At 42.1% G+C, this 27,093-nt stretch overlaps 1 long non-coding RNA gene across 2 annotated transcripts; it reads left to right on the plus strand.

The window, feature by feature from the left end:
• Positions 1-442: 442 nt before the first annotated feature.
• LOC124879734 lies at positions 443-21,204 on the plus strand. 2 transcript variants are annotated; one of them, XR_007041101.1, is made up of 3 exons: positions 443-534; positions 20,533-20,648; positions 20,736-21,136. It is a non-coding gene; the product is annotated as an uncharacterized LOC124879734 (long non-coding RNA). The 2 variants fall into 2 exon arrangements; XR_007041102.1 differs by lacking the exon at positions 443-534 and adding an exon at positions 21,149-21,204 and having other exon boundaries at positions 20,136-20,648; positions 20,736-21,074.
• The last annotated feature ends 5,889 nt before the right edge of the window (positions 21,205-27,093 follow it).

Here is a 27,093-nt window from a genome sequence, read left to right on the forward strand (position 1 = left end):
GTGTTTTTATTCTGTTCTGTCTAGCTTAGTTCTTTATGTTTAGTTTCTAGTGTTCCAGTTCTTCTTCCTGTTAGGTCAGCTTGAGTTATTGTTTTCTTTTATTCTAGTCCTCTGCTTCATTCTCAGTTTGTTCTTTCAGTGTTTGTTTGTTTACTTGTAGTCAGGGTTTATTTATGGTTTCCATTTGCTTAGGCCTTAGGTTCTTGTTATTCTTCTGTTCCTTCCAGTTACTCTGTTTCATTTACCTCTTGGTTATTCTAGATTTCTTATGTTTTGGTTTAGTCTATTGTTCTGCTTAGGTCTATGTTTCTCTTTATTGGTTAATCAGTTCCACCTGTCCCTTCAGCCTCCCTGTCTCCTTGCCACACCTGTTCTGTGTCTCTTTGATTATCTTCCCTTTGTTCTCTTCTCACGTCTCTCTGTATAGTAGTTGGTCTGTGCTCTTTGTTCCCTGCTGGTTCCTCTGTTTGTTCACACTTTGTTCTGCCTGTTCACGCTCGCAACCCTCATCCTTGCCATGTTCCTGCAGTGTCAGTAAGTTGTTTTGAATTCAGACTCTGGTCAGTACCTGCAGTGTGTTTTTGTCATGGTTTTGATATTTTGAATAAACTGAAGACTAATTGAAATGCTGCGCCCGAGCTCTTGTCTGCGCTTTGGTCCAACCCAAAACCCCACTGTGACAGTTTAGGGTTTTTTATCCACAACACACTGAATGTCAGTTAAAAGCTGTCATGTAGTGACATGAATAATGATATATCCAACTCATGAGACAATGCTCCATATATAATATTTCATTGTATGTCACAATTTTTGATTCTTGTCTCAAAAAATAACTTTATTTTTCAAATGGAGAAACAAAAAAAAAAATATTTTAGTCGATACTTCAGTCAGAAGGGCATAAAAGGGCCTCGTCATGCTGGATTAAGAGTGCACTATAGCATAAAGAATAAGTGAGAATAAGTTATGGTCTTTGTAGATTCTTGGTGAAGCCTTCTAGGGCATATTAGGCATGCAGATCTCTGCTCAATAAGCTTGACAAAGCACGAACGTTCCTTGAGCGCTTTATAAATGGAGGATTTGCCTAAGAAATCTGTGTGACTCCTTGATTAGCAAGGCTTGTCCACCAACCTGATTTCAACCTTCATGGTAAGCAACTGTCATACTTACTAATGGATGGTGTGCCATAGCATCAGAATATAAATTTTGCAACAGACTAACTACTTTGTCATCTAGACAGAAAGACAGCAGCTGTTTGTCCACTGTATGTTCGACTGAATTCAAATTGTTGAAATGGAGCTGGTCATAAACAAAAACGGTAGTTTTGTGCTTGTACGCAAAAGTCAAGTCAAGTTTATTTATATAGCGGTTTTCAGCAACAAGGCACTAAATACGCCACAAAGCCTGAGTATGTACTTGCAGCTATAAATAATCTGTCTTGTTATGCAGGAGAGGAATATTATCAGGAATGAGCAAGAGTGTATGTCCTTTTAAGTTAGGAATTATTTTTGGAAAAGTTCATGGATGTTTTCAAAAACCACTTTCAAGAAATAAAAAATTGCTAAATATGCTTTAGAAAAGTATTGCCAATGAAGTACAAAGCTGTAATCTAGTGGATTTTTAAAGTACAGCAAGTACTTTAAAGTTTTAAAGTTTTTGTGGATGTAATTTTGTCAGAGTGTCTACCATCTGGGACCCCACTGTCCCCTTAATGTTATTAAATGATACACACATAACTTGCATAATCTCCAAAAATAGGTATCAAACTAGTTCAACAGATTTTTCTACAAAATTAGTTTTAATACTTCAAAATGCAGGGCTGCACGGTGGTGCAGTTGTTAGCACTGTTGCCTTGCAGCAAGAAGGTCCTGGGTTCGATTCCTGTCCGGTGGTCTTTTTGCATGGAGTTTGCATGTTCTCCCCGTGCATGCGTGGGTTCTCACCAGGTACTCCGGCTTCCTCCCACAGTCCAAAGACATGCCTGTTAGGTGAATTGGTCACTCTAAATTGCCCTTAGGTGTATGAATGAGTGTGTGCATGGTTGTTTTTGTGTTGCCCTGCGATGGACTGGCGACCTGTCCAGGGTGTACCCCGCCTCTCGCCCATAGACTGCTGGAGATAGGCACCAGCTTCCCCGTGACCCATTATGGAATAAGCAGTAGAAAATGACTGACCGACTGATAGTTATGAAGCAGTATAAAATGAACAAATTTTCCAGCTTATTAGCCATAGTTCTTTGACCGCATAAGAATTTGTTTACCCATTATGCAATAAAGTGTTGATTAATGCAATTCTGTACACTGTTTTATTGATCCACTGTGTAGATATTCTTTATTTCTTTCAGTCTTACACCTTTTTTATTATCAATAAACATGTGAAAAGCAGATTTTTTGTTTTCAGTGAGAGAAGGTATATCTGTTGTCTCACACACAGGAAATTTTTCAGGGCAGGACAGTTTTGTTTCAGCCATGCTTCCTAACATTTCTGCTATCCTGCCAATGTCTCCAAGCACACAATATTCTGTGTGTCCTCACTTTGTCAGTATGCCCAGCTGATCTGTCTCATCAGCAGCTGGCCATGCAGTTTCTCCTTCAAAACAAGCCGTCTATTATCTCCCATACGTCATCGAAGGGCATCCTAATCTTTATAGAAATTGAAGAAAACAAACTCCTACATTGAGGCACATGGAACTTACTGTTATAAAGAGAAGCTGCTGTTGACGTGTGGAAACTGGTTGTTTTGCTGGGGTGTCGCCTGCTCATTGATCATTTCAACCAGTACTGCAAAAGGAATAACTTTGGTGTAGTCGTCATGCTAGGATAGCCTGATCTTGTAGTGTGAAGCTGCATTAAGATGTGGGTTGGAAGAGTTGCCTTTAAAAATAGGACAGGAGGAGCCTTTGAGTCTAGTGAGGGATAAAAAGAGGTCTCAAAAAAATTTGAAAGGAGGTGGTAAGGTGTCTAACATTACTATAGAAAACCCATTTTCTTTTTTTTTTTACTTTGTTTTGATGAGATATAAACACAACTTTTTCACAACTGCTGCTGATGTACATAGAATGGTCGGGCCTCATGGAAAAGTCTTAGCTTTAAAGAAAATTATTTCAAAATCTTTGACTATTACAAAAGCTTTTGCTTTCAAGTCAAGTGGACTTGATGTAATGTACAAGTTGTTTTTATAGTCACCCAACTATCCAAGCATCCCAGATATTTAAGATGCAAATGCTAGCTGTACAAATCTGAATGTAGCTCAATCTATCACTTTGTAATTAGTAAAAGTGAAAAAAAAGTCCATCCATAAAAAGTACATAGATAGAGTTCCGACGTTCCTGCTGCATATGCGTCTGACACAGTTTCAGTTCTCACTGGGCCTACAATTCAGTGTGTCTGTGCGCCGCAGTTATTAGAGAGACACAGAGGTTTTCCGGGAGGATCTACTTACTATCACATCACACTTTCTGTGTAACAGTAGGTCATGGTAGTTCTTGCTCTTTCTTCTGATTATATGCAACATGTCATATATTCCTGGAAAGCATGACAAAAAACTATTCGTATCTGCTGCTGTTCGAGACATTTGATCCCAAACATAGTGTTAAAAATGATCCTCCAATAAAAATTTGACACACAGGATGGACATGTGGGCACATTACAGTTCACACCAACACAACACAGACTCACTCCAGGCCGTAACTATCCCACTGACCCAGGATGTTGGATAACTTGTGTTGCATAATTGAGGTCAGATATAAAAAAAGGTACATCAGCCCCAACCACACACACACACACACACACACACCACACAGACCCATTTCATGCTTTATCTAGGTCACAGAGTCCACTAGAAGTAATAATAGAAGTCATTTCAGATTACATTGCTCAGATCAATAGCCTTCACTGTCTCCATAAAACGAGTCTTTTAAATTCTGTGTTGCTATTAAAGGACTGATTCTAGTTAGGATTGACTTATAAAGATAAAGTTAATGTTATCCAAACTAAGTGGCATAATTTTCTTTTGTTATTTTCCAGTTTTAAAACTCCCATTTTATGCAAAGAAAAACACATCCATCCATCCATCCATCAAAATGGAATGAGACAGGGAATAAGTATTGAACCTGGTTACTAAAATGTATTTAGTTGTTCTTATTAAAGCCTTTGTTGGTGATGACAACTTCAAGACACCTCCTTTATTGAGAAACTAGTCACATGCATTGCTGAGGTGTGAATTTGGCCCATTCGTCTACTGAAACGTCTTCAAATCTTGAATGTTCTCTGGGTCCCTTTGGTGAACTCTGAGCTTTAATTCTTTTTATACTTTTCTAGAGGATTCAGCTCAGGTTATTGGCTAGACCGTTTTGGCAGCTTTATTTTGTTCCTCTGAAACAAATTAGGAAGTACCTTGGCTTTGTGTTAGGTATCATTGTCTTGCTGAAATGTCATCACACTGCTAGATGGCAGCTGATTTTTATCAATAATGTCTCTGTACATGTGTTCATTCAATTCAATTCAAATTCAATTCAAAGATACTTTATTGATCCCCGAGGGGAAATTAGAATTCAAAATTCCTTCAAATATATAAAGTCTGTCAGTGTAATATGCTGAAAAACAACCTAACACCATGATGTTCCAACCTCAGAACCTCACTGTGTGTATAGTGTTTTTATTTTTCTGTAACCAATTCCCTCGCTTTGTTTTGCAAAACTAAAGTTTGAAGGAGCACACAAGTTTTGCCCATCATGAGAAGCTTCATGTGGGACACCTTGGTAACCAGACACCATTTTATAGCCATCAAATGGGACTAAACCAGCTGATGTTAATTTGCACTACATGGAAGAATTTTAATTACTGATAGATTTGAGCAGGCATCATGGTTTCATTGTGGTGTTTTTATGTCCTTTCTTTATGTGTTTAATACTGTATTATTGCATTTATTATTGGCTGCACAGTGGCGCAATCTATCGCAATTGCGATGGATTGGCGACCTGTCCAGGGTGTACCCTGCCTCTCGCCTGTAGACTGCTAGACATAGGCACCAACTTCCCTGTGACCCACTATGGAATATATAGAAGATATAGAAGATAAATGAAGGAATGCCTGTGTAATTTATGGCCATCTATAGTTTGATTTCTTTGCATGTGTGGATGTTCTACTATTCCTTTGCTTTGCTCCTCTCTGTGCTGGGTGAATGGCTATCCTATTGGTGTGCCCTGATTCCTGCTGCCTAGCGTAACTGCAACCCTCTATGGTCTGTGCTACCTACCCTTCATTGCTCTTGAGCATTGGGTGTTTGGAGGCTTTTACCCTTCTTGCAACTATACATGCTATGCCCCAACACGTGACAAGTTTTCACAATCACTCTTTCACACACACATACACACATTATTACACACACACAGAGAAAAAGAAGACCAAAGAACACACCGAAAGGTTATGGATAAAGTTTTGGAAAATTAAAATGCAGGGCAAGGTTATAAAACATTGTCCCCAGCTTTGAACATCTCACATAGCACTGTTATACCCATTGTTCAACCTACCAGGCCCTGGCTGTCAACCTAAACTGACAGACCAGAAAAGCGAGAGCAGTGATCAGAGAAACCATCAAGATGCCATGATAACTCTGCAGGAGCGGCAGAGCTCCACAGCTCAGGTGGATGAATATGTTAATTGAACAACTATTATTGATGCAATTCACAAATCTGGCCTTTGTGGATAAGTGGCAAGAAGAAAGCCACTGTTTAAAGAAACCCAGGAGAGGTCCAATTTGCAGTTTGCCATGCAGGAGAGACAGTAAATTTGTAGAAGAAGATGTTTTGAGAGAAAGGTTTTCTGAGAGAAAAAAAAAAAAACTACTATTTGGAACACTTTCTTTTAACCTGAAAACACCATCCCCACAGTCAATTATGCTGGTGGGAGCACCATGCAATGGATATGCTTTTCTTGAACAGGGACGGCAATGGTTATCAGAGTTAATGGAGATAAATACAGGGTAATCCAGGAAGAAAACCTGTTTAAGGCTGCAAAACATTTGAGACTAGGGTGAAGATTCATATTCCAATAGGACAAAGGCCCTAAACATAATAGCCAGAGCTACAATTATTAAGATCATGGCCTATTCATGTGTTAGAGTGCCCCACTCAAATTTCAGACCTAAATCCAACTGAGACTAGTTGACAAGACTTGAAAATTGATGTGCAAATATGCTCTCCATCTTTTCTGACTAAGCTATTAGAACAGGCAAAAAATGTCAATGTCTAGATGTACAAAGATGATAAACACATACTTCATAAGACTTGCAGCTGTATTTGCAGCATATTGGCTCAAAATATAAATGCATTTTTCAGATTTTTATTTGTAAAAGAAAAATGAAAACCATTTATCCCAGTCACATCACAATTATGCACTACTTTTTCACATATTGTGGAAAGGTTCATGGGGTATAAAAACGTTTGCTAAGCACTGGAAATAGGCGTTTTGTTAAACAGATCAAACGTCTCTGAAAACTGAGTTTTCCCAACACTTATTAGAGTTTTTTGCATAGTGTAAAACTTCGATATTATAGTGTGCCACCATATCTCTTTTTCCTAGTTGGAAAACTGCTCTTAGTCATTATCTTCCACTGTCCTTATCCCTCATCTGATGCTTCAGCATACAGGAGTAGACGCACACACAAACAGCGACGCTTTGATTCAAATCCCCATGGTGAGCTGCTATCATCTCAGGCAATAACGAGCTGTCATTGGCCCTCCATGATCTATCTGCCTGAATCTGTCAGTGAGCAGGCAGGCTGACTGAATGTCAGGCTGAAGCAGTTCTCCACTTCCAAGTCCTGCCAGTCAGCGCCGGGGCAGCACCGTGCCAGCCATGCATCGGCAAGGGATAAGAGACTGGGGGAAAATATAATAACCATGTTGGTGTTTGACCCCGCCCCCACACACATGGAAAAAAGAAGGACATCAGGGAAACATGGTAGCATGACTTGATAAGGTGCTGACAGCTAAATGCCAAATAGACTGTGTCAGAAGTGATTTGGTATGTGACCACTTTGTTGTTAAAGATAAGGTTGAGGAATATGTTAAGGTTGTAGTACATAAAAATGCTCATTTGTCTGGTGAAATAAGTTTACTCAGAAGGGCACCTTGAATGTTCTGGACTTGAATGTCACCACGATGCAAGATAAACCCCCAACAACCCCCCACAGATAGCGCCCAGACATAGCCGTCACAACACTTCCACAGAATACATTCCCCTCATATTGTATGAGATGTATTATCTAGGCTTCCTTATTGTGTGGATGATAAATGCAGTGCTCATTAACTCTGCCAAATGTGTTTCTCCTATTTCCACAATAAAGGGTGCCTTACTTTGCCTCTGACCTTCAGCGGGGCTGCAAAGCCAGCACAAAATATGCATTTAGAAGAAGCTGGAAGAGCAGACAGGATATGGTTGCGGGAGATTGCTTTTCTTTGGCGCGGCATCATATGGGAACATGTATCACTGTCCGCCTCCAACAAACGACTAGTAATATGCAGAAATATTAAGTAGGATCAGCAAATAAATATATGGAGCGGAGCTAGTGCCGTGACAGATGCTCGGCTATTTGCATGGAGCTCCTCCGTCATGTCATTAGTCGACTGGCTGGATGTTGGAACTGTGGGGGAGCTGGGAGGCTTTGTGGGATGAAGCAACTTTTGGCCAAGCAGAAGCATCTGTAGCCAGGTGTTTTTTCATGTTTGAGTGTACAGTAGTGACAGCATGTGTTTTTCATGCTGCTTACACTGCTGGTGTAACTTCAGCCTTCTGTTGTGTGCAGACAGGTACAACTGGGGAAAAAAGTAATGAACACATCAACATTTATTTTACTAAATAAAATTCTAATGGTGGTTTTGACATGAAACTCACACCAGGTGTTGGTAGCAACCCAAGTAAGCCACACCTACAAAGAAATAAAAAGTAAGCCAATAAATGAAGTTATATGTAATAAAGTGGAATAGCACAAGGGAAACGTATAGAGGAAAGAGAGCAAAACAGCTTATAAAGTGAAAAAAAGAAAACAGTATTTAGAAAGCAGTTCTTCCCTCTATTTGTTCCAGATGGTCTATGAAAAGATGTTACATTTCAAAGGTATTGCAAAAGAAGCAAAGACAAAGACATTTGAAAACTTTATTGTCGCAAATAACACTGATGCCACTGGTTACAGGTGCATCTCTAAACTTAATGCTCCAGTAAACATTGCAGAAACTATAATCCGGAAGTAGGAAGAATATATCTTTCACCATCAACTGGTCACAACCAGGTTCTCCTCACAGGATTTCAGACAGAGGAGTCAATAGAATAATCAGAAAAAATGTCCAATAACCAAATATCGTTTACAAAGAGCTTCAGAAAAAAAATGGCATTGGCAGGTACAGTTTTCTCCATGAAAATAACTAGTAAATAACTCAACCATCACGGCCTCTATTGCACACTCACTTCATAAGATGCAAGTGATGAAGAAAAATCATGTTGCTTAAAGTTTGCTGCAGTAGATTTGGACAAATCAACAGGAGACTTTTTAATTTCATTTCACACACCATGCTCGAAGGAGAAATTGCACTGCATGACAGCCCAAAGGCAATATACCAGCAGTGAAGGTTGGAGGTGAGAACATTGTGTCATAGTGTGGGGCTCTGTTCATCGTATGGTACTGGTAGACTTCATAGAAGTGAAGGAAGGATGAAGAGAAATTTACTGAGACATTCTTGAAAAGAATCTGAAGATTAAACAAGGGTGGATTGTTCAGCAACACAATGATCCCACACACACAGGCAAGGAAACTATTGATTGGTCAGTCAGTCAATTACCAACTTAAATCCAATTAAAATGTTTTTAAAATAACTGATATCAGAGTGTACAGAAGAGGCCAAGATTTGAAGGTTTGCGTAAAAGAATGGCTAAAATCACAGTTGAGCAAAGCATGTAAATAAGTTCCATTACCATCAAAGGCCTTTCTAAAAAATACTGGACAAATTTCAGCAAATGTGTTCCATACTTACTCCCTGTGTCTTTGCCTGTTACCAGTGATGGTTTTTAACAATGGGCCACATGGACAGTTTCCCTGAATGGGATTAAAAGACGGGCGCACAAGCACCATGTTAAACAGTGTAACTTATTTATCTGTCAGTTCCCCCCCGATTAAAATTTCATTGCTTTTATGCATGTGAATTTCCTAGGGAGTTGGCATCCTTATGTTTTGAGTAGGTACCCCTGCTATGGATAGGCAGATGAGGCTCTGTTTGTTGTCAATCCCACTGAGACCATTTGGGATGAGCTATAAATTCCCCTGTGACGACTTCTTTTGTTTCAGCTTTAGTGTCTGAGTGGTAGGCTTTTTTGTCATGCTTTAGTTGTACCTATTTATACTTGTTTTTATGTTTTGTTTCTTTTATACTATGCATAACTTTATTGTGATTTATGTTGTACAGCACTTTGTGTCTGTGAAAGGTGTTCTTAACCTCTTAAGCCCACTAGGCCACGCCCCTTTTTGGAGGTCTATAAAGCTAGGTAAAACTCCACCAATTTTTTTCTTAAATATATATTGCAAGAGGAAGCTTTAATCTTCACAAAACAATTCCCCAAATGAGTTTTGCACAAATACCTTTTAGTTTTACAGCAACTAAAACACAGGCGATAACATTTAAAGGTCCCTCAGACATTGCTGACTCTGTAAACATAACGGTACCTTTCGCACCACCACCTGTCTCATATCATAACAAACTAGAGGCACTCTAGCAAAGCATAACTTGTCTTTCTAGCACCTTCTCTGGTGAAGTAATTTGCTTGCACATTACAGTTTGTTGGTCGTGGTCTACCGACTACTAGCTTGCGTGCTACTCCGTTAGCTTCCAGTTATGTTTGCAACTGTATTTTGATGATACACAGAATAAATGTCATACCCATAGGCTATGCCATATGCAGAAGGACTACAATGGAAACAAGCACTTTATTTGATCGGGTTCCCTTTAATTTTAAATTTTTTTGGCATCCTTTGTCTAACTGCCATTTCCACCTGGCACATTGCCCTCTAAAACATTTGTGGAACGTACACTCACCGGCCACTTTATTAGGTACACCTTGCTAGTACCGGGTTGGACCCCCTTTTGCCTTCAGAACTGCCTTAATCCTTCATGGCATAGATTCAACAAGTTACTGGAAACATTCCTCAGGGAGTTTGGTCCATATTGACATGATAGCATCACACAGATGCTGCAGATTTGTCAGCTGTACATCCATGATGCAAATCTCCCGTTCCACCACATCCCAAAGGTGGTCTATTGGATTGAGATCTGGTGACTGCAGAGGGCATTTGAGTAGAGTGAACTCATTGTCATGTTCAAGAAACCAGTCTGAGATGATTCGTGCTTTATGACATGGCGGGTTATCCTGCTAGAAGTAACCATCAGAAGATGGGTACACTGTGGTACACCCTACCATCCGAATGTCGCAGCAGAAATCGAGACTCATCAGACCAGCCCAACGTTTTTCCAATCTTCTATTGTCCAATTTTGGTGAGCCTGTGCGAATTGTAGCCTCATTTTCCTGTTCTCAGCTGACAGGAGTGGCACCCGGTGTGGTCTTCGGCTGCTGTAGCCCATCCGCCTCAAGGTTCGACATGTTGTGCATTCAGAGATGCTCTTCTGCATGCCTCGGTTGTAACGAGTGGTTATTTGAGTTACTGTTGCCTTTCTATCAGCTCAAACCAGTCTGGCTGTTCTCCTCTGACCTCTGGCATCAACAAGGCATTTGTACCCACAGAACTGCCAATCACTGGATATTTTCTCTTTTTTGGACCATTCTCTGTAAACCCTAGAGATGGTAGTGCGTGAAAATCCCAGTAGATCAGCAGTTTCTGAAATACTCAGACCAGCCCGTCTGGCACCAACAACCGTGTCACATTCAAAGTCACTTAGATCACCTTTCTTCCCCATTCTGATGCTCGGTTTGAACTGCAGCACATTGTCTTGACCACGTCTACATGCCTAAATGCATTGAGTTGCTGCCATGTGATTGGCTGATTACAAATTTGCGTTAACGAGCAGTTGGACAGGTGTACCTAATGAAGTGGCCGGTTAGTGTATATGCTTCAACCTATTGAGTACAAATTTGCTGCAGTTATAGTGAAGATGTGGATAAATGCAACCTGGGGGTTCTTCTAGGAATTTCAAAGGATTTCCATAGTGTTTTGCAATGTTCATTTAGAAAAAACTTTTGGCGAGGTTCAAAATGTTTATTTTTTCTTTGTTTAATCACAAATAAATCAGACATAGTAACAGTTACAATAGTGGTACCGCTGGAAAAATATTCCTTTATGTCTTACCTTTTACACAGGTACCAAAACTTTGCATGTAGGCCTTAAAACTATGAAGCTATACTTGATTTATTTAAGGTATGTAATTTCAGGCAGAAATTGCTCTAAAACCCCTTAGGGCTTAACAGGTTAAATAAACGTTTCTTACTTATAACCTTTAGCTATGCCGAACTGGTAAATCTGATAAAAAACAGTTTTTTTTTTTGCAAACTGCACTATAGTGATTGGGGGCCGCATAAGGAGGACCTTGCCCAGGGTATCAGTGTGTAAGAACTGCCCCTGTCATATCCTCTCAGTATCTGTGTTTTTGTGTTTGTGTTTTGCTTCTTTTCATCTGGTCTGGTCCTTAGTGTACCCTCTGTTCTGTGTTCTGCGTATTGGTCTTACTCCCTCTGTCTCCCTGCTGTCTGGCCAACCGGTTAAATAATTACTCAGTCGCTCTGTTCATTGGTTCTCCCTGTACTCTTGTTAGTATTTAAGCTTTTTAGTTTTCATTGTTCCCTGATGGTTCCTACAGTTATGTACAGTTAGTACTTTGTTGTCCTGTTGTGTACTCCCCTGTCTGGTTGTTACTCTGTGTCCTGGTCTGGTTCTGACATACTCCTGGTTTTCTGCCTAGTCTTGTGAGTAAGGATAATTGAAACCATCTTACCTTCATTCACTGTGTTCCTGGAATACTTCTCTGTACTTTGGTCCTACTACAAACCTGAATTATGACAGAAGGAACCAGCCCTATGGACCAAGCAAGAACTTCAGAGATTGAGTTTGAAAAAGGAGAGGAACTTGCAAGACAGTTGTTGTACCTCCTGTAGTCTCCCAGCTCACTTTGGCGGAGATTGTAGGCTGCAAACAGCCTAAAGGACTGGCTAGAGGAATGGGATAGTTTTCTCCCCCAGGATTCCCCGACCCACGTAATTATTGAAGGGGACTGTCAGAAAGCTCTAGAGGAGATCGCCGCATCCATGCGGAGGCTTCCTGCTCCCTCCTCCACTCCCCTCTCCACTGAGGGTCGGCACGAAGCTTCAACTCTTCGCTTTGCCTCTGATCAGCCATCATTGCTGCTGTTGGCTCCCGATCCTGTACCTGGTCCTGTTCCGGAGGGGTTCAAGAATGAACCGCCTTCACTCCCTGATCTTGTTCCCATTCCTGGTCCTGTCCTGGAGGGTTCCGATGGCGAACCGTCCTCACATCCTGTTCCTATCCGTGAAGGGTTCTGGGATGGATTGCCTTCACTTCCTGTTCCTGTCTCGGAGGAGCTCAAGGACGAGCTGCCTCCACTACCTGTTCCTGTCCTGGGAGAGCTTGAGATGAGCGGCCTCCGCTTCCTGTTTCTGACCCGGGGAAACTTGAGGACGAGCTGTCTTCACTTCTGGTTCCCGTTCTGGAGGAGTTTAAGGATGAGTTATCTCCACTTCCTGTTCCTGTCCCGGAGGAGCTCAATATCGAGCTGCCTCCACACCTGATTCCTCTTCCGGAGTGGTTCGAGGACATACCACCTCTCCTTCCTGTTCCAGAGGGCTCGAGGATGAACCGCTTCTCCTTCCTGTTCCAGAGGGGTTTGAGGATGAACCGCCATCGTTTGTATCTGGGCAATTCTGGTTTGGATTTTAGTTCCGTGCCTTGGTTCCGGTTCTTGATGGTCCTCAGTTCCGATTGTCTGGAGGAGTTGTTCTGACCGGAATGGTCTGCAAGGTTTGGGCAGGTGGGCTGGCCAGAGTTGTTCTCGAGGTGTAGTGGTCTCGGCTTCTTGGTGTGTTTTGGTTTTGGCTCTGTGGGATCTCTGCCTTATGTGGGCTTTGATGGAGTTGTTCCCAGAAACTCCTGCGTGCTCGTTTGTTTTGGAAAAACTAAGTCATATGCTATACTGTTTTAGTAAAACTAAATAATAAAAGGAAACACACAGTTTCTTTCGCCTGGCCGGGGAAGAGATTCCAGCTGAATCAACAGAACACTTCTCTGCTTCTCTCCCCAGACAGGGTTTTTATTCAAAAGCAAGGCGTGTACAATTACAAAGAAAAAACACATATTTTTAGCTGAGTGTCAGTTGAACTCTTACACCTGGCATTCAGCTGTCTGTTCGACCTTCACAACATTCCTGTTATTCTACTTTTGGCTGTTATTTTCAGACATGTACAGAAATACCTTCACTGTTGCCGGGCAGACCAAGTCAAGTCAGACACACACATACACAGCGGCCTGTTTTGAGCAAGCCACTAAGTTACACAATACATTTTATTTCACACATTATTAAACCTAACTTAAGCATAGCAATGCAGACCCTATTAAGTATTTTAAATATTTTCCAACAGCTTCAGTGTGGGTTTTCTCATGGGGCTACCTCTAGCTGGTGTATGATAGTTGGGCATATGTTCTTTGGTCTGATGGCTGTAGTTCTTTTTTTTGTGGGGGTGCACTTTTGTGGGGGGGCTTTATTTTTTGGAGGCTGGTGGGGGAACATTTACGCAGTGTGGGCTTTGTGCAAAGCTTTTGCTTTGGGTGCTCTTTGCTGCATTCTGTCCTCTGCTGTATGGCGTGCCGCTGGTGGGGTGGTGGTCCTGTGTGATGCGTCTCTGGCCATCGTTTGTGGGTGCTGAAGGGCAGGCATCGCTGGACTTAGCGTTGCATTCGGGTTCTCAGCTTTGTACTGGGGTTGTGTTTGGACCAGGTAAACCCCTCTTTTGTTCGTGACACCCTCTCCGGATGGCGGCGACGGGAGTCGATGGAGACTGGGATTGGAGCAGGGGGGTCGGTGTCAGCGTCGGGTTTGTTCAGGTTTGGGCATTGCCGGCACTAGTCTAAGCTGGTGCGGTCTACGTGTCTCCACCCCAGAAGGAATGGGACCACCTCCTGGGTCCGGGGACTAGTTGTCTCTCTGGGGAACTGGTGCCTGGACCTGGGAGTATAGAGTATGTATGGGGAGTGTGAATGAGTGTACAACGTCCATTGTTGTGTTTTTATGTTGGGTGTGTGTGTGTGAGTGTTTTTATGTGTAGGTATGAGGGTGGGCATGTGGGAATGTGACTGTCCTATTTTTGTGTCAGGTTGGTTCATGGGCTGCTCCCTCTCCTGGATCAGCTTAGGCCCTCTATCAAATGTGGGGGTATTTTTTTCCCTGCCACACTCCCTGCTGGTGGTTGGTGTCTCTGCCCACTGGTGTATTGGTTTTTCTCAGTGTCCGGGACTGGGTGCTTTGGTGTGTGGCGGCTCACTCCTGGTGGCTGCTTGCAGGGGCCTGGGCTTTGTCGGATCTCTCCTTGGGGGGGTGATGTGCCCCAGGGTCTCGGGTCTCTGGGTCCATGGCTGGATGTGCTCCAACGTAGACGGCTGCCTGTGGGCTCGTCGCTGCAGCTCTCTGGGGCTTCTGCACCGTGGCTGCTGGGTGGTTCCCCTATGGCTCTCCTCTGCTGTTCTCTAGGGGGGTTGCTGTTGTCCCAGCGGTGGTCCTCCTGGGGTTCTGGGAGGCCTTTGAATGTCTGTGGCTCAGATCTCCTCCGTGTCTGTCTCGGGTCCAGAGTGGCAGATCTGTGGCTCCTCACATGTGCTTTTGCATATTTTTATGGAGAAACCTTACACGCACAAGCTCGCTCACACTTACACCCACAGGTGTAACAATACTGTTTCTATATATGTTTCTGCAGGTGTAGAAGCAAACAGGGTGTTATCTTGTAATATCTTCATCTTTCTGTCTTTCTTGCTTCTTATTTTTTCCTTTTTGTTTCCGTCTCCGTGTCCATAACAAATAAAATAATCCCAAAGTATCTGATAACGTTTTTATGGGTGGCAGACAAAGGTGGAGACCTCGGCAGCCCGATCCCCAGATGCTTAGGCTGGCTCTAGGGATGTGGAATGTCATCTCACTGGGGGGGAAGGAGCCTGAGCTTGTGCGAGAGGTCGAGTGATATCTACTAGAAATAGTGGGGCTCGCCTCCACACACAGTGTGGGCTCTGGAACCCATCTCCTCAAGAGGGGCTGGACTCTCTTCTACTCTGGAGTGCCCCATGGGGAGAGGCAGTGGGCTGGGGTGGGTTTGCTTGTTGCCCCCCAGCTCAGCCGTCTCGTGTTGGGGTTTACCCCAGTGGATGAGAGGGTTGCTTCCCTGCGCCTTTGGCTTGGGACTGGTCTCTGACTGTCGTTTCAGCCTATGGGCCAAGCAGTAGTGTGGAATACTTGGCATCCCTGTTGGGGGTGCTGGATAGTGCCCCTACCGGGGACTCCATTATTCTGCTTGGGGACTTCAACGCCCACGTGGGAAATGACAGTGACACCTGGAGAGGCATGGTCGGGAGGAATGGCCTCCCCAATCTGATTCCGAGTGGTGTTTCGTTATTGGACTTCTGTGCTAGTCATGGATTGTCCATAATAAACTCCATGTTCAAGCATAAGGGTGTCCATCAGTGCACTTGGCACCAGGACACCCTCAGCAGGAGGTCGATGATCGACTTTGTTGTCACATCGTCAGACCTTCGGCCGCATGTTTTGGACACTCGGGTGAAGAGAGGGGCTGAGCTGCCCACTGATCACCACCTGGTGGTGAGTCGGATCTGCTGGAAGAGGAGAAAGCCGGACAGACTTTGCAGGCCCAAGCGCATGGTGACGGTCTGCTGGGAATATCTGGCAGAGCCCTCGGCCAGGAATGTATTCAACTCCCACCTCCGGAAGAGCTTTGACCAGATTCCGGGGGATGTTGGAGACAAAGAGTCTGAGTGGACCATGTTCTCCGCATCTATTGTCAATGCTGCTGCCCATAGCTGCGGCCGTAAGGTCTACGGTGCCTGTCGCAGCGCCAATCCCTGAACCCGGTGGTGGACACCGGCAGTAAGGGATGCTGTCAAGCTGAAGAAGGAGCCCTATTGGCTGTGGTGGGCATATGGGACCCCTGAGGCGGTTGACTGGTACCGTGAGGCCAAGTGTGCTGCGGCCCGGGCTGTGGCAGAGGCAAAAACTTGGGCCTGGGAGGAGTTCAGTGAGGCCATGGAGAAGGACTACCGGTTGGCCTCGAAGCGATTCTGGCAAATCGTCAGACTCAGGAGGGGGAAGCAGTGCTTTGCCAACACTGTTTACAGTGGGGGTGGGAGGCTGCTGACCTCGACTGGGGACATTATCGGGTGGTGGAAGGAGTACTTCGAGGATCTCCTCAATCCTGCCATCACGTATTCAACACCTATGAGAACAAGCAAGGTTGTTAGCAGGAGGCTCAGCAAGAGGATTCTTGGTTTGCATAGAGTGAGGTTCAGAAAGAGGCTGGGTAGAAATACCGCAGGTTGCAAAACACTCAGCCACAGATGAACTGGCAGTCCTCCCTCTTATAGTACACCGGCTGATGAGAGGATGAGCTACACCCGTCCCCTCCAGTTCTCCATGGCTCCAGTAAATCTGTTAGGCGTCTTCTTTACATTCAGGCAACAATTCTGAGTGTTACTCTGTCAGACAGGACACGTAAAAAAAAAAAAAGGTTTTTTACAACTTTTCACAATAGAAATGAAGAAACCAACAAGAGATTATTGCAAAATGTATATAGAGTTTTACTCATGATTATTACAATGGACACCAGACCTAAATAAGGATTAAATATCATTAAGCTCAAAGTACAAAAAAAGACCATGTTTTTAACAATGCGCACTTCACTTCGAAAACTGTTGATGCTGAAAGTGGACAACATTTATGCCTTGCACTGTGTTTTTTTCTTCATATTCTTCATGTTCATAAAAAGCAAATGGGATTTACGTTTTCATGTATTTGACAAAAATAGAGTCTGGACCCAATTTTGTGAAGCCCAACAATACAAGACTGAACCCAAGACTGGGTAATCACGTTCTTAGGCCGAGCCCAAGACCAGGACAAAACATTTGCATTGTATTTATTCTTGTGTTTAATTGTTTGAGCAGACCTTCAGACTTCTTGAAGTTGTACCACTGGACGAATGACACTTCTAGAGGTCTAGAGTTCCCTCATTACCAGTTGCCAAAGAAAAGTGAAAAATTGTATTTCTTCTTATGTCACCAGTTAGCAAAAATACATAATTTTGGTAAAACTACCTGACCTAAAACAGGAAAAGTTTAGTCTTATTAAATGTGGGACAATCAGAAAGAAAAAGGTGATACAGTGGCTTGTAGAAGTATTCAGACCGCTTGAACCTTTCCACATATTGTCAGATTACAACCACAAAAAAAGTTACATTTTGGTTTTGTCTGACCAAAACACGTTCGTCCACATGTTTGCTGTGTCCCAAACATGGCTTCTGGCAAACTGCAAACGGGACTTCTTATGGTTTTCTTTTAACAATGGCTTTTGTTCTTGCCACTCTTCCATAAAGACCACATTTGTGCAGTGCACGACAAATAGTTATCATGTGGACAGATTCCCCCACCTGAGCTGTGGATCTCTGCAGTTCATCCAGAGTCATCATGGGCCTCTTGGTTGCATCTCTGATCAGTGCTCTTCTTGTTCGGCCTGTGAGTTTAGGTGGACGCCCTTGTCTTGGTAGGTTTACAGCTGTGCCGTACTCTTTCCATTTCCCAATAATGGATTGAACAGTGCTCCGTGAGATGTTCAAAGCTTGGGAAATCTTTTTATAGCCTAAGCCTGCTTTAAACTTCTCCAAAACGTTATCCCTGACCTGTCTGGTGTGTTCCTTGGACTTCATGATGCTGTTTGCTCCTCAATATTCTCTTAACCAACCTCTGGGGCCATCACAGAGCAGCTGTATTTGTACTGAGATTAGATTACACACAGGTGGACTCTATTTAGTCATTAGCAATCATCAGGCAACTTCTCAAGGCCATTGGTTGAACTCAGAGTGAAGGGGGCTGAATACTTTTCCGCACTTCACATTTCAGTTTTTTGTTTGTAAAAAATGTTTTAAGTCATGTATAATTTTCTAACCACTTCACAATTGCATACCACCTTGTTTTGATCTTTCACACAAAATTCCAATAAAATATATGTACATTTGTGGTTGCAATGTGACAGTATGTGGAAAGGTTTAAGGGGTATGCATGCTTTTACAAGCCACTGTATGTCTTTTTATACTGTGTATGTGCACTTCTGATTTAAAGTATGATTTTCCTCTCTTTCTACCCCCAATTAAACCCTTGGACCTGCTGAGAAACACCTACTTCAACATTTTTAGCACAGGCATTATTATTGTATGGCATTCATTCACACATGCATGCACACATTATCCCAAGCTGTATTCATTTTAACGTCTCTTAGAGGCCAGCCACACAGGGTATTTGATTTGAGATTGATTTAGTCAGTGGAGCAGAGAGTGTGCATTCACACTGTTCACAATGTTTTTTCCAGTCAAGGCCACAGAGCTCTGTTGATGCTGAAAACACTCACCACCACCGCACGGCTTTAGGAATGCCACATCCGACCTCCACCTAGACGAACATAAATGACTAAAAAAGAAAATACAACACTGAACAATTCCCTTTATTAACCCCCCCAGGAGCACACAGACTCTTACAATCAGCCCCGGCATTGTTCACCCTGCTCGCTGTGTTGAGACGCGCCTCCTAGCTTGCTTTAATGGCCTGGGTCATCAAGCACTGCTCAAGATGGAAAAAGAAAGAAAAAACAGAAGAGAGAAACATGTATTGATTTGAAAATGCCTTGGTCTGGTTTTTTTTTTCAAAAGCTTTCTTTTCTGTGAGCTAGCAAGTGCTTCAGGTCATGGTTGGGGAGTTTAGAAAATGTTCTGCGATCAGTGTTTACTTGCATTTGTGTGTGTGTGTGAGTGCGTGTGTGTTCATGCATGTATCAATCTTGTCAGTTGCAGAATACATATGAGGAGCAGGAGAGTCATATATCTGACAAGGTGCAGCCAATAAAGTATAATTCATGACTGTTACAGTGCCCGTGGATAGTAGTCATTACTCTTGTGATGCTGCGTGCGTTGTATATCTGGCCTCAAAACAACAACCCTCATCACTATATTGATTGGCTGACACCTGCCAAGACATGTTTTTTTTTCTAGAAGGAGCAAGTGCGCAATGTCGGATGCCGAAAAATGGATCAGGGTCTCTGTCTAAAAGCTGCTGTGGCTTTGCTGTTGTTCTGGTTGTGTGGTACAAACCTGCATTTACACATCTTTTCATCAAACCTTGAATCAGTTATTTTTCTGTTAGGTGAACAGTAGTTGCTTATTTTTTCAGTCTTCTATCTTTGTGTGAAAATAGGGCAATTCCAGAAGCCTAAAGTTAGCCTCTTTATTGATTCCAAAACCTAAGTCAAACTCCTGAAGTTTGCAGATGACACCACTGTCATTGGTCTGATCCAGGACAATGATGAGTCAGCTGGTCCACCGGTGCGGGTCAGAACCAATTGGAGCTTTACCTGCTCAAGCTTGTGGAGATGACAGTGTACTTTTGGAGAACACAATGAACACCTTACAGTCAGAGTAGTCAGCTACTTTGCTGTGAAACAAAATAAGTAAAGTCATATACCACAAACTGCCATTTTTTTCTTAATAAAGGAAAATGTCTGGGATCAATGTTCTGTTGAAACACCCAGTTAGAAATTGAAACCATCTAGATGTTCATTTTAAGTTAAAGATGAAACAGTTATCTACTTAGTTAGTTGTAACAGGTATTGCCTCACCTTGACTCTTCCACAGTTTTTGTCATTGTGGCCAAATTGTCCAATCTTTGTTTCTCCTGATCACTTAACATATCTCTGTCATGGTCTGAGGTTGTTTTGGACCAAAATGCAAAACGTCGCTTGGGTTCAGCATATTGAAAACAGATCTTTTTTCATAAAGGCTCAGAGATCAGCACTTACAAGGTCGTAGGACATTCACAGAAGAGAATTCACAAGAGGCATAATCCAAAGAGCTCGGGGGAATAACGTGACAAACATGGCATGCATGAAGTGAGGAACCAGGGGAGAATAATTAGAACAACCAGGTATATAAGCAGGTGGAGGAGAGTGGATGAATGAGAGGAAGCCAAGGTAATCAGAGGAGAAGTAGGAACAGGTGCGGGAACTGGCTGTGGAGACTGAGGGAATGAATGGTTACTATGGTGACCGGACTGGGAGACGCAGGGACACTACCGAAACTAAACTATAAAATAAACCAAGGGGAAACATGATCTAAAGATAAACTAACATTAACTCACAAGGAGGAGCAGGGTGTCGGGGTCTGGGAGATTCTGTTTGTTTTTTGCCTGCTATTTACATTGCTTTACCGCTAGATGCTGCCTGAGCTCCGGGGGTGAGAGGGAGACAGGTGTTTACAATCTTCGTCATTTGGAGGAGTATAAGAGAGCAGTCTGCCAGCACTTCTATGCCTGAGTGTTTGCCAACTTGGGTAACGAATACCGGCCCAAAACTATAGGTTTTCAAACCCTTTCGAAAACTATGGTTAATTTATCTTCGTATCTTTGTTCCTCTCTAGGCGCTGCTTCCAGTCCTGCTCTGATTCAACTGTTTCCTCATCTGACTTCCCAAGCCTCAAGATCTCAAGAAAGCCTCTGGATTCCTTTCCAGTTGGCAGTCACTAGCTCTCCTACCTCCAAGCCTTAAGTCAAGCGAGCCCTGTCCACACTCCAACGTGTCTCACCTCCAAGCTCGGCATCTGAAATCCACTTCCGCAGTGAGTGTGCTGTTTCCAGAGAAACCCCACCACTGTACACAGACTGTAGGATCAAGAAGGAAAATTATTCCAGGCAAATCTCCGTGCTCATCTTCAGACCCTGCTTCGACTCCTCCTTGCCAAATTTCCCATCCAAACTCAGTAAGCCTGAATATATTCATCTTTGAGAAAATTTAATTTTGCCATCAAACTTACCTGACCTCCTCTCCATACAGTGGATGTGTTTCCAGTCCCGGTTCCAGTTCACAATCTCCATCTGTGAAAATAAAATCATTAAACTTTTTTTCTGCCTCCTGAGTGTTCTCTGCATGTGGGTCAAATCTGTGAACAAAACGATGACACAGGGAAGCGAAAACCAAATACATCCAACAATCTAAAACAACAACAAGAACATAAAGGGAAGTAACCAATAACTATTGGTTACCAGAGAGGAACTAAACACATAGAACTATACAAACATAAGAAATCGGGGAGGACAAATAATCTAAAGGGAAACAAACCTCTGGGCAAATAATACCTGAAGGGGATCTAAGGACAAGGGGATGAACAGGGAAAAGAAACCTAAACATAAGCTAAACATAAATAGTGACTCTAGAAAGAACTAAATCTAAGAACATGTAAACAAGTACAAGAATCTAAGCAAATATTAACTAAACCAAGTAAACAACTAATGAAAGGAACAGGGAAAACCTTTTACGGCAAAATAAACAAAAACAAAGAACACAATTGCAGATCCTGACAATCTCCAGAAAGCATATGGCATGTCCATGTGAGCAGCTGTAAATTTCAGCCATGCTTGAAGGTGTTGCTTTTAGACCAGACACTTATTTCTTGGTCTGCAACCTCTCAACCTGTGGTGATTTAAAATTTGTTTGACCATCTACAGTCACACTGATGTTCCATCTGCTTCCATTTCATGACATACATTAGGCTCAGCGGTTCCTTGTTTGTTGCTGAGCATCTAAACTGGTTTTCCTTTCATCTGAGGTGAACAATTAGGTCAGATGGTTAAACCTGGCACACAGTTGGTTGTTCCAGCAGCAAAAAGACCCCAAACACACATCAAACCTGATTTAGGGATAGACAAATCAGGCTTCTTTAATTTCCCTAAGCTGAGTGCTGAAATCTGTGAGCTGTGAACTGGCTTAAAGGCCAGCTCTGTGCTAAGAAACTAGTCAAATTACTTGAATTCTATTAATTTTGCTAACAAGAGAGGGTCAAATATCCAGCCAGAAATCTACCAGAAGCTTGCTGACTGGCCACAAACAGCAGGAGGACAAGATAGAACTTACTGAAGGGACATTTATTAAATTATTTATTGGGTTGTGGATGGTTGTTTGGTCTGAATGTATAATGTGTTAACCATGTGTTAATCAAACAAAACCCAGAACAGAGTTGAAGTTGAGCATCAAATTCTTCTTTTTGAAATTTATAAACATTTATTTGTGAAGAATCATCCCTCAATAGAGACTCAAAATTATTCCCACATTTATGCTCATTAATGTATGCAAACTTCTCACCAGCTTTGTAACATAAAAAAAAAGTCATGTGTAGGATAGTTTGAGATCACTTAAATTTTAATATTCCTATAGTTTCTGTTAACCAAAAGAATAGACTTCAATGGGCACAAGAAGATGGAATGGAGACAGGAATAAGGCTAGAGCTAGAACTTGAAGGTCCAAACTAGTTATAGTTCCCTTGTGCCCTTTTTAAACACTTTCATGGAAACTGTGACAGTGATATTTAAAGATTCAAGACATTTGAATTTGAACAAATGGATCTGCTCCCTATCGACATCTTATTCACAAAACACACGAAGAACATGCTGGTAAAAGCATATTCATGAAGTAGAAATTGTTTCTGCAATCTGTTCTTTTTTTACTTAGGACTACAGTTGTCCATGCTGAAAACATTTGATTTGTTTCATATGCGTTAGTGTTATGATACTTAGGGGTTTGGGTTCTGTTTTTTTTTTTTTTTTGTGTTTCTGTTTTCACCACCTTCCTGTTGTTTATGTTCTCTAAGGTGCTGATGTATTCATGTGTTTATTCCTGTGTGTTTAGTTTCTTAGTTTATTCTTGTGTTCTGTGCTTTCTATATTTGGTATTATGTCTGTTATGTCCCTGTTCGATTGTTTCCCTTATTGTTTGATAGTTTTCAGCTTAAATCTTTTTACTTATTCTTCCTCCCTCAGCTTCCCCACCTTAACTCTGCCACAGCTGCGCCATTTTTCCTCTAATAAATCTATCTGGTTCCAATGTCAACTTCCACCTCTACCTCAGTATTTACACCCTTGATTTCTCTCTGTTCACTGCTGGGATTCTTTCATTTTACCGCTTTATAGTCCGTTCCCTTGTTAGTCTGCCTGTTTTCTCTGTTTGTCCTGTTCTCTTTGTGCCACATTGCCTGTAGGTTTTGAATTTGATATTTTAAAAAGCACTGTTGCCAGTAGATCTGCCCTTGGTTCTTTCTGTTAAAAACATAAGTTAGTGGTTTTCAGAAAACTTCATGAAGTTGGGGTAGGGCTTCTAGTCAACAAAGATTGCTTGAAAAAATTACAAATGGCATTAGATTTAGTGCCTAGCGTCAAACAAAGAAATTTTACAAGTTGAGTTTGTAGCTTATTCTTTAGTTTTCTGTGGTAGAAGGGAGATGTTTGTGATTTATTTAAAAAGTATCTAAGTCTGAGGTTGGAGTCTGATGTTCAACTTACAAACTTCCTTCAACCTAAAATGCTTTATTCCAGGAACAAAATAGATTCGTTTGTATTTTCTTATGCACAGTTCAGTAAAAAGAGCATTGCTTGCAAATCCATACACCTAGTTTTCAGAGCCAGTATGATGAACCGACAATATATCTGTATATACCTAGAACTAAGTAAGATCTGTTTAAACATTTTGTTGCCAATTATTATTCTGATTTCAGAACAGTAACTAGGCCCCCAGTTCTAGATAAGATTTTTAATAATTGTTGGATCTCATAAGTTTTCCGAAACTGTGTTCAATACAAATCTTTTTATTAACATAGCACATTTGGATCTTTAATGATAATCTACTTTGTAAATGGGAAAATTTGTCAACCTGACCAAACAGTTTTATTTTTGTCATATTTGACATCCTTTGCCTCTTTTTTTATTTAGTCTGTGTTTCTAATGTGTTTAAGCTTGAAACATCGCATTCCTGACATCGCCATCCATCTCTTTCAGGAACTTTTCTCTGGCACAGGCTTCCCCTGAGGAAAATTACACTCCCTGTTGTGTTATCTGTCAACTTTCTATCTCACAGTTGTATCTCCGGCAGTGTTTCAGTGTCAGTATCAGTTTATGTCAAATCAACGTGTTTGATAAATGTTTATGAGCCTGAGTTGGCAAGACTTCCCACTGGATTCTATAGGATCCTTGTCTCCATCAAACACAGCTGAGGGTGATTGTAGCTCTTTCTCAGATCGTAGTTTCAGGAAAAGCTGTTGAGTATAATGTAGATTCGGGAGAGTCACTGTCTTTCTGTTTCTGCAAGTGTGCAAGTTTATAAAAGTAGAGATTTTTAGATGTTATGAATACTGGAAATACAAATGAACCTTTCCATCCCTTCATTGTCATGCAGTTAGGGCAGAATTCAGAAAATAAAGGCATGCAAAGCTATTTCTTAAAAAGAAAACTATCTGTAAAGGCTTTGTGTTTAATTATTGTTTCAGTTAAATATTTAGTATTTAAACAAATGAAAATGGTGTCGTTGGAACTCCAAATATATATATATTTATTTTTTCATGGCAGTGCCCTTTGCAGCAATAACTGCCAACATGTGATCTCTGTACTTTACACTGAGACCCACTTTTCCTGAACAAAACACTGAAGTAGATTTAGGCTTTAAGTGTGCCGTCTCCACACCTGAAGTATTGGATATTTCTATGGATCTACAATGAGATTAAGGTCTGTGCTCATGTAGGGCTGAGTTTTTGTTTTTTCTTTTCTTTGTCAAACGTTCGTGCTTTTACAGGGGTTGGACAATGAAACTGAAACACCTGGTTTTAGACCACAATAATTTATTAGTATGGTGTAGGGCCTCCTTTTGCGGCCAATACAGCGTCAATTTGTCTTGGGAATGACATATACAAGTCCTGCACAGTGATCAGAGGGATTTTAAGCCATTCTTCTTGCAGGATAGTGGCCAGGTCACTACGTGATACTGGTGGAGGAAAACGTTTCCTGACTCGCTCCTCCAAAACACCCCAAAGTGGCTCAATAATATTTAGATCTGGTGACTGTGCAGGCCATGGGAGATGTTCAACTTCATTTTCATGTTCATCAAACCAATCTTTCACCAGTCTTGCTGTGTGCATTGGTGCATTGTCATCCTGATACACGGCACCACCTTCAGGATACAATGTTTGAACCGTTGGATGCACATGGTCCTCAAGAATGGTTCGGTAGTCCTTGGCAGTGACGCGCCCATCTAGCACAAGTATTGGGCCAAGGGAATGCCATGATATGGCAGCCCAAACCATCACTGATCCACCCCCATGCTTCACTCTGGGCATGCAACAGTCTGGGTTGTACGCTTCTTTGGGGCTTCTCCATACCATAACTCTCCTGGATGTGGGGAAAACAGTAAAGGTGGACTCATCAGAGAACAATACATGTTTCACATTGTCCACAGCCCAAGAATTTGCGCTCCTTGAACCATTGAAACCGACGTTTGGCATTGGCATGAGTGACCAAAGGTTTGGCTTTAGCATCCTGGCCCTGTATATTGACCCTGTGGAGCTCCCGACGGACAGTTCTGGTGGAAACAGGAGAGTTGAGGTGCACATTTAATTCTGCCATGATTTGGGCAGCTGTGGTTTTATGTTTTTTGGATACAATCCGGGTTAACACCCGAACATCCCTTTCAGACAGTTTCCTCTTGCGTCCACAGTTAATCCTGTTGGATGTGGTTCGTCCTTCTTGGTGGTATGCTGATATTACCCTGGATACCGTGGCTCTTGATACATCACAAAGACTTTCTGTCTTGGTCACAGATGCGCCAGCAAGACGTGCACCAACAATCTGTCCTCTTTTGAACTCTGGTATATCACCCATAATGTTGTGTGCATTTCAATATTTTGAGCAAAACTGTGCTCTTACCCTGCTAATTGAACCTTCACATTCTGCTCTTACTGGTGCAATGTGCAATCAATGAAGACTGGCTACCAGGCTGGTCCAATTTAGCCATGAAACCTTCCACACTAAAATGACAGGTGTTTCAGTTTCATTGTCCAACCCCTGTAGTTGTATGCATGTGCCAGGATCATTACTCTGTTGGAGTACCCATGTAATGTGACTCAATCTGAGCTTTTCAACACTGGTCAGCATGTTTGGCTTCAGGATGCCTTGCTAGTGTTGAGACTTTAATGTGTCTTGCATAGATTCAAGGTTTAGTCTTTCCAGATGCAGTAAAACATCTTTCAAACAAATGATCCCATGTTTCACAGTAGGTATGGTGTGCTTTTCTTTGAAAGCTTCGTTTAATCAGAGCTGGTATAACTGGCCAAAAAGCTCCAGTTTTGTCTAATCAGTCCAAAGGATGTTTCCTCCCCATTAACTTTGAGCAATGTCAACCTGCATTTTGTTTAATTTCTAGCCTGCCTTTTTCTCTTTTTTGTAAGTTGTGAAGACCTCCTGAGCATTCTTCCATGGATGGTTTGCTTGGCTCTTATTTTAACAACCACACTATCCATTTGATCAACCTGGGATGCCATTTTTTCTTGCCTTCAAGTACTGGGATGTTGGTTACTGATCCATGAACATTATACTTTTTGATAAAACATCATTGACTTTGATCACATCAACATAAAACAGCTTGGACACGGTCATTCGCCCTTTAATCTTCTTTCTTAGCTCTTCAGACAGCTTTTCCCTTTGCTTTATGTGGTCATTGTTCGGTGAAGTGCACACAGGGATGGATACCAAACTGGGGAGATGGTCCCCAGCACTAGAGTGCAGATCCCCAACTTGGTGTAACAACACTCTGAGGATGTATAAAAATGCACACAAACTCCTTTTTTCCCAAAGAAGTTAAAGAAGCCAGGCTTGGACACCATCACCACTGGCTCCGTAAATAGGCACATATTGGAAAGCACACTGACTTCCTGCATCACTGTTTGGCTTTGCAATCTCAGTGGC

The sequence above is a fragment of the Girardinichthys multiradiatus genome, chromosome 13 (genome assembly GCF_021462225.1).
Source record: "Girardinichthys multiradiatus isolate DD_20200921_A chromosome 13, DD_fGirMul_XY1, whole genome shotgun sequence".
NCBI lineage: Eukaryota > Metazoa > Chordata > Actinopteri > Cyprinodontiformes > Goodeidae > Girardinichthys > Girardinichthys multiradiatus.